Raw genomic sequence first — 9184 nt, forward strand, 5'->3', positions numbered from 1 at the left:
GATGTTATTTCGTGGGCCATGCCTACTCCTTTGTGGTCCCTACTATACAGTACTATCGTACTGTATGATTACAAAAAAAAATAGGTTTATGTTTAACAATCACAGAAGTTTATGCTAGAGGATAGTTTTAGCAACTTCACAAAAATTTGGACCTCATAATTACTCACTATAATTATGGTATGCAAAGAATAGATTCAGACTTTTGAGTCTATGCCCTTTATCTAAAATTTGTACAGACGAGCTTTACAGGAGTGCCACATACTGTAGAGTCTGATTGTCAGACACATCCACTTTTTATAATCATTGTACTAGATGTACCTGTGCAAAATGTGCTTATTACTAAGACCATTGTTGTGTACCATTTTGTGAATACTGTAATAGTAGTAGTAGTAGTTGAAAGACACAATTCAGCATTAACACTGACTAGCTGTAAATGCATTAAGGTGGTGGTAGCATTTCAGTTCTATATAGTAAAGAAACATTAGCTCTGGTTTATAAAAATTCAATATCTGTTGAACTTTGATGCAAATTGTAATAATTTCATTCCACTACTACCTGTATAGCTCTACTCCTTTAGGTGTGAGGGGTACATAAGCAAATGATGAAATTATGAAGCCATTTATGTAACTTTTAGACAAAGCTGCTGATAGTAGCCAATATTATTCTAAGAAAATGTAGTCACAACAAACATACTGACCCCACTCCTGGATATGCACATTATGTTTGTAGTTAACAGGAATTGGATTGTGCAACTATGTGACCAGCTGTTTCCAGGGATGGGTACTTTAAATTTTCATAACTTCAGTGATTAAAAGTATGGACCTTAAATCAAGTCATATATCATACATTCACACTTCAGTTAATCTATTAAAAAAGGTTTCTCTTTGTTGAGCTGGTAAGATACCAAATACTTTTTGTGCAAAAGGTGAATTGGTTCATACTTTGAAGTCTATAGGAAACCATGGACTGCCTGAAGAGAAGCAAACTTATCAACAGCTTATGTCTCAACTGGAAAAACTAGTTGATAACAGCAGAAATTCCAACAACGTCCATTATAAATCTGGCTATTGATTTGAAACACTGGTATTGTTCGACCTTCACAATTAATAACGCTGAAGCCTGACTTGAAGATTACAGATGCCAAAATATTGGATCGCAATTATCTGAAAGTATTATGCACTTGTAAACTAACACATGTGTCACTTGATAAGAATCATACTGGAATAGTATGAATGTAACACTGAGACAGGATGGGAAGGGCCTTTGGCAGTGTTACATTCACTCACCTCATGCTCAGACCCATATATGTCTTTTGCACTGTTACCCCTCCCTAATCATCTGGTTGGCTGAACTGTTAACTCTAATGAAAAAAAAATATTTTAGCTGTTTTTTCAGGATCTAGCTCAACTTATACAAACTATGGTAACAGATTATGTCTTTTTCAAAAGTAACTACCATCCCTCTGTGTGTGGGATGATCAAAGTACCATGCTGGGTGACAACTACCTTATCACCCCAGTGGGAATAAACCTTGAAACTAGCCATGTTACTTGAGTAGGGAGAGGCAGACTGGGTAAGATAGATACATTGTACTGGTACATAACACATTACCTTACTAATGCACTATTGCCAACACTGAGCAGCATACAGCACCATACATACATGGGTCTTAGTACGCGAGTACTTATACTTTAAAAAGTACTTGTAAAGTTACTGTTAATTATCCCAATGTTATACTAAGTTCTTTGCTAAGTACTTGAGTAATTATAAGTATTGTTTTTGTAGGTTAGAGACCAAGCACATGGATTTTAAAAGCGAAGCCGAGATTTTTAAAGCACGAAATTCCAAGGGTGTGGTCTCTAACCAACTTTGAGGGTGTTTTATGTGTGCATGGAGCCATTGGGTTTGATGTCATTTTAAAATCGTCACACAGTCTTAACATGAGTGCATGCAGAAGACTGAACATGTTATCGTCGAAGAGCTAAAGAGAAATCAAAGCTAGTGTCTTATCACTGCTTCCTGAAGACAGACACTAGTGAAGATAATCGTGTTGACAAGGAAACTGACCAGTTGCTGCCATTGCACGTGCCATGGTGCCACAGCAGTGTGAAGAACAGGTGCATTAATAAAACAGTTTGAAGACATGGTTTGAGTGATTACGATGGCAATGAGATGTCACAAGTTGTTGACTTATTAGGAAGTTGTGGCACAACAGTAGTATATGAAAGACCAGACACAGTTTCACATACACGACCACACCCACATTATAGATGATGTAAAATAACCATTCTACAAAGAAGCTTACCCATCTAGGTCTTTGGTAAAGTCCATCTTGCAATGGGATAAGTCACCCAAGCCAACACAAGTTTAACCACTCCATTCATGCCTAAAGCAATTCGATTATGGGAGGTACCACTTAATGTTGTTTGTCAGGATGTACAGTGAGATCCAGCAATATCATGGAAAATTCTGTTTAGTACCTATCTGTTTATAGGCATCTATTAAACAGTAGAACCCTGCAATTGTGATATATGCTTGCATGGGAGAGCATAGCAAACCAATGATTGAAAGTGAGATTTGCAATACCTAGGCCTGAGGTCTTTCTGCTAGCAAATTTTTAACCAGTTAAGAACCTGCCAGCTAGCAGGCCTTTTAGTGGATTTTAAAGACCTCATTATCTCCTAAAGATCAAAAGTGTGGCTGTTGCTAAACAGCTTTAATCACTTCATTTTAGCCTTGGTATTAGAAATATTTACAAAGCATTTTATGAATACCATTTTCTAAGTACTTTTAAATATTGTTGCATACTTTATACATACTTGCTATAATGAAATAAGGAAAAACAATAGAATAAATTCTGCACCATACTTGTGACATGTTTGTTACTGGATTTTTTCCCATCACATGAGGAGGACACAAATTGTATACAATACATAAATTAATATCCTAGACTTAATTAAGTATGAATTATGAGGGCCTGCTATATATGTATATAATTATATTAGAGTTGCATATGGCTGTTGTCTTGATTATACCCAAAGCTTAAGCCGGCATGTGATTTTAATTGCATTTATGTGCCAACACGCACACACACACTGTACTGGTCATGCATTGCCTTATTGGTAGGTTGTCCCGTTGGTGATTGTACTTGGTTGTTGTAGTAGTATATAGTTGTCATGTATACCACAACCTTGTATTGTATTGTGTGTATACTGTGTGTGTTCAAATGATGTGACAACATACCTCCCACATCATACCCTGACCACATACCATACACCCTTATACCCATGCATACTACACCTTTTTCCTCATGACCACATTTCTTAGGTCATTTCTTAGCAGTTTTTTGATACTACAAGTGATGAGATAAGAGGAAGTCTACCTGATTGGCTAGAAGTTTTGCTTAGCAGAGTATAAAAATGCTAATATTAACACAGTAGTAATACAAGTTGTAAAGTGTTGATAGTGACCTGATAAGTGATGGATAATTACTTGGCAGTTTTACTAGTTGCTAGTAGTATACTAGTTGTAGCACAAGCTGGTACTACTTGTGGTGATAATCTTGTTGCAGTAACAGGAAAGTCTTGCAAAGAAATCTACCAGCTAAACCTGTCAACACGTGGTAAATCTGGCTACTACACAATACAACCAGACTCAAAGGAGGATACAGTTGTATACTGTGACATGGAGCTAGAATGCGGAGGAGAGAAAGGTTGGATGAGGATAGCCAGTGTAGATGCTGGGAATGATAGCTGTCCGAGTGAATGGGAAAGGATCACTAGTCCAGCTGCAGCCTGTAGACCCCCTAGTCACAAAGCTGGATGTTATTCTACTAATTTTTCCACTGATGGTGTTCCATACAACAAAGTGTGTGGAATGGTGATAGGTTACCAGAAGGGATCTACTAATGGATTTGCCGCTCTTCACTATCCCTCCAGTTCTATTAATGGTCCATATCTAGATGGTGTCTCTATAACTTATGGTACTCCAAGAAAGCACATTTGGTCTTATGCTATAGGCAACACAGATAAGACCGATAACAGACCAAATGGGTATCATACTAATTGTCCATGTTCTCAGTTTCCAGGTCGATCACCACCATCGTTTGTTGGTGATCACTACTATTGTGAGTCAGGAAAGTTACAGAAGGGTAACCCACCACCCTACACTGATGATCCTGTATGGGACGGACAAGGCTGCTCTAGTGAAAACAGTTGTTGCTCTAACCCCAGTCTACCGTGGTTTTACCGTCAGATACCAATAGCCACTAGCAAGAACATTGAGACAAGGATATGTCGAGATGAGAGCTCTGGCATTGAAGATATTCTGATTAAAGAAATTCAACTCTATGTGCAGTAACTAGTTGAATTGGTAACTGCCATAAAGGACTTCTGTAGTAGGACTGACATTTATTGTTTTGCTAGCTGTACTATTGATTTTTGCAACTACATGTATAACAGTTTGATTATGAATAATCTGAAAATGCTTGTTGAATGTACGATCACATACGTCTCCAAAATCCTGATGTATTGTGCTTAATTTGCACTGTACGTGCACATATTTTTCTCAGGGTTAGGTCACCTGGATTATCAGGTCACGTAATGTCTGAGTTATCTGTTGTATATGGATTGGGATCTTATGTAATGATATGAGGTTGATCATACTTGACAATGTGGATGGCAATGATGTACATTATGATCACAGAAATTTTAGAGTTGGTGAATTAATTTTATGTGGTGTTTTATATATTAAGAGTGGAATGAGCATAGTATAGTCTTTCATCGGGGACAAGCGTCAGCCCAAAGAATAAAAACTGGTGGATGAGACTAGCCGAGTTGAAGTTTGAAAACAGTTTCTAATTGTGAGCAGTCAGTTGGATTTAAGAAATATATAGCGCTGTCTGTAAGCTTACAAGTAACACCTATTTGTTATCGTTAATGTGTAGAGCAAGCGTGAAAGTATATAGTGTGTACGCATTGAGCTGAATCCTCAAAAACATTTAATAACTCATGGATGCAAGTACATACGATCTTGAAATTTCACATTCTTGTAGTACTGCTTGACCCGCTAAAACTATTTCAAAACCTTTGCATTCAAAAGTCTGACATAACATTTATGGCCAATGAATTTCACCATACATTTCCTATGGGAAAGCCACAAAAGTGCAGTGTCCATTGTAGTCTTTTCCCGAACTTGTAATGAAGCCAAACTTTACGTCTCTGTTGTTGACACCTTTGCTGTCACCATGAATCATCTAGTTGGCTGAAATGTTTACTCTCTTGAGAAAAAATCCATTTTAATTTTTAGCTGCTTAAAAACATACATATAACCTGTGATACTGTATGGTAAACATATTTGCTCTTGTAGATTGTTGACTGCTGCCAGGGCCGCCCAGGGGGGGGGGGGGGGGGGGGTGGCAAGCTTATAAATAAGGAGATATGGTTGGTGAGGGGTAGCTATTGTCATTGTCAGCATGTAATGACCTTTTTCTTTTGGTCTTCGACTTACAGCTTGGGTGAAGTTGCGATTCAGAGTGGAAACCTCCTTGCCCCTGGGGCCTCACTTTAACTCTTTGCCCTTGGCCCCTTAATTTCTGTGCACGGCCCTGACTGCTGCCAATAGTGTACTCAAATTATACACGTGCCTCCATGTTTGTCACACCCTTAAATCTTGTAACAGTGCCCTCACTTAACTTGGTGTGACAATACAGGATATCTTCAGGTTAATAAATTGTGTAGAACCAAAGTGTGATATTATATAGACTAAATATTTTTGGGCTATAAATTTTTGCTGTGGCTGATTTGTTGTGACCACAATACATTATAAGGTAATCTGATCAATTACTAATTACTGAATTCCACAATCAGTAATTTCAAGGCAGTGTATAAGTAGCCAACCTGCCCTACACAAGTAGAGTACATCCATTACCCATCCCATAATGGACCAAATTTTTGGAAGGCTCGGGCAAAACAGCCATTAGCCTGAATTGTGTACTGTTTTGTGTGTATTATGTATAGTGTGTCTATACATAGTGTGTGTATTTAGTATGTGTACATACAATTGTGTTAGTAATATTACCGGTAAAGGCACTGCCTGTATACCGTGTTGTGTTATTTCATTTTATTACTTTATTATGTAAAGGTTATGGCATCACTTAGTTAACCACCAAGTTAGTTGGGTTCGTGAAACACAAGTCCTTTTCTTCTGGAGGTCTACTAGAGCTATATCTCAGTGTGCAGGTGTATTTAATATAACAACTTGTCTATATGTTGATATGTATGTATGTGTAATATAAAGGCAAAATTGTGTTCTATTATTGTGCTCTAAATTGCGTTCTTTGTGTTTGGTTGCATACAAACCAAGTACTATATGTCTAGGTATATAGTCCAAAACTTTTTGGAACTTTTTAAATAACCATGTATACAGTGGAACACACTTGCATGGAGGCTATCATTTAATAGTGGGGGTAACATATTGGGTATCTCCTTACAATGCATGGTCTCCCCAACATTGTCTATGGTTCCATTGTTGATTTACTGATACAAGTTATTAACTTTTCTACTGTGTGTGGTAACTTGTATTGTTTGCAGGGCTATGGGTACCAGATGCAAGAAGTGCTGGCTTGACACCAGCTAATGAACAGCTTCATAAGGGCGAAGTGAACTACCTCCTGATGAATAAATATACGAAGATGCTAATGATATGATGGGATTAGACTGAGGGACTTTGTTAAATTGGCCAAAGAAATATGTACCATATTTTTTAGTCTTTTATGCTGCCTTGCTGTACACATTGTGCTATTGCTAATACATTCATGATACTTTGTACTTGTGTGAGTGCAGATATCTAACAACAGTGTAAATGTACTTGTGTTTTATATCAACTATCGTCTGAAAAGTGAAGTATCCATTTTGCTTCATTGTCAGCTATATTCAACCCGTTAAACAGCAGTACGAATCAAGAACTGTTCAAAAAGTAACTCTGCAATCATAGCCACTATGAAAAATACGGATGATTTCCGTTATGAAGGGAAGCCATCACATGCTAGCTACTACCAAATCAACACTTCGCTGTCAGCAAAGATGAATGGGACACAAAAAAGGACACTGGTAAGTCCATGAAGAATGTATTGTATGTACTGCGGTATGCCAAAAGGCACCTCTCGGGCCAAAGTGATGCTGAACAGTGAAAAAATAAAGCCCGTAGCTTTAGCCATTATTGAGTTACACTTGTCTGAAGGCATCAGGCAGTCAGTCAGTCGGTAGAAAATTCCGTTAAATAATTAAAAATCTGTAAAAACTTGTTGTTGAAAACGTTTTGGGTCGATCTGAAAGCTTGTCTGGGCTTAGTTTTACCTAACCATTACTGCCTCATCATCGTCAGAGGTTGGTTTTTGGGTATGTTATTTCGTGGGCCATGCCTACTCCTTTGTGGTCCCTACTATACAGTACTATCGTACTGTATGATTACAAAAAAATTGGTTTTACTAATTTAACAATCACAGAACTTTATGCTGGAGGATAGTTTTAGCAACTTCACAAAAATTTGGACCTCATAATTACTCACTATACAGTATGCAAAAATTAGATTCAGACTTTTGAGTCTATGCCCTTTATCTAAAATTTGTACAGACGAGCTTTACAGGAGTGCCACATACTGTAGAGTCTGATTGTCAGACACATCCACTTTTTATAATCATATTGTACTAGATGTACCTGTGCAAAATGTGCTTATTACTAAAACCATTGTTGTGTACCATTTGTGAATACTGTGGTAGTAGTAGTAGTAGTAGTGGTAGTTGAAAGACATTAACACTGACTAGCTGTAAATGCATTAAGGTGGTAGCATTTCAGTGCTATATAGTAAAGAAACATTAGCTCTGGTTTATAAAAATTCAATATCTGTTGAATAGCTTCGATGCAAATTGTAATAATTTCATTCCACTACTACCTGTATAGCTCTACTCCTTTAGGTGTGAGGGGTACGTAAGCAAATGATAAAATTATGAAGCCATTTATGTAACTTTTAGACAAAGCTGCTGATAGTGGCCAATATTATTCTAAGAAAATGTAGTCACAACAAACATACTGACACCACTCCTGGATATACACATTATGTTTGTAGTTAACAGGAATTGGATTGTGCAACTATGTGACCAGCTGTTTCCAGGGATGGGTACTTTAAATTTTCATAACTTCAGTGATTAAAAGTATGGACCTTTATCAGTTGAAATCAAGTCATATATTCACACTTCAGTTAATCTATTAAGAAAGGTTCCTCTTTGTTGAGCTGGTAAGATGCCAAATACTTTTTGTGCAAAAGGTGAATTGGTTCATACTTTGAAGTCTATAGGAAACCATGTACTGGACAATGGACTGCCTGAAGAGAAGCAAACTTATCAACAGCTTATATCTCAACTGGAAAAACTAGTTGATAACAAACAGCAGAAATTCCAACAACGTCCATTATGAATCTGGCTATTGATTTGAAACACTGGTATTGTTCGACCTTCACAATTAATAATGCTGAAGCCTGACTTGAAGATTACAGATGCCAAAATATTGGATCGTAATTATCTGAAAGTATTATGCACTTGTAAACTAACTTATTTTATTTTTATTTATTAAAGCTTTACAGCACAAGTGCTGAGGGTCTGTAGGACACCTGGTCCTACAACCTGCTCAAAGACATTTGCTACATAAGGTGTGTTTGAAAAGTTGCAGGAAGGAGAAAAAATCCATGACTGGACCTAGGTAGCCTCGAACCTGCAGCCATTTGATTTACGCTTGAACGTTTACAGGAGCGGTCAGGATGTTTTCTCCTTGTTATTTTCATGTAATTATATCCATAGGAATTCTAGAGAGTGACTCATTATCTCTAAGTACCCCAAGTAGAACCAAATGGACACTAGTTAATTTATTAAAGCTTTACAGCACAAGTGCTGAAGGTCTGTAGGACACCTGGTCCTACAGCCTGCTCAAAGACATTAACACATGTGTCACTTGATAAGAATCATACTGGAATAGTATGAATGTAACACTGAGACAGGATGGGAAGGGCCTTGGGCAGTGTTACATTCACTCATCTCATGCTCAGACCCATCTATACGTCAAAGCTCAGAATCGTCTATAAGCATACAGCAGGATATAATACAAAATTTCATTGCTGAACATACAGTAGTAGCT

The sequence above is a fragment of the Dysidea avara genome, chromosome 7, assembly GCF_963678975.1.
Source record: "Dysidea avara chromosome 7, odDysAvar1.4, whole genome shotgun sequence".
NCBI lineage: Eukaryota > Metazoa > Porifera > Demospongiae > Dictyoceratida > Dysideidae > Dysidea > Dysidea avara.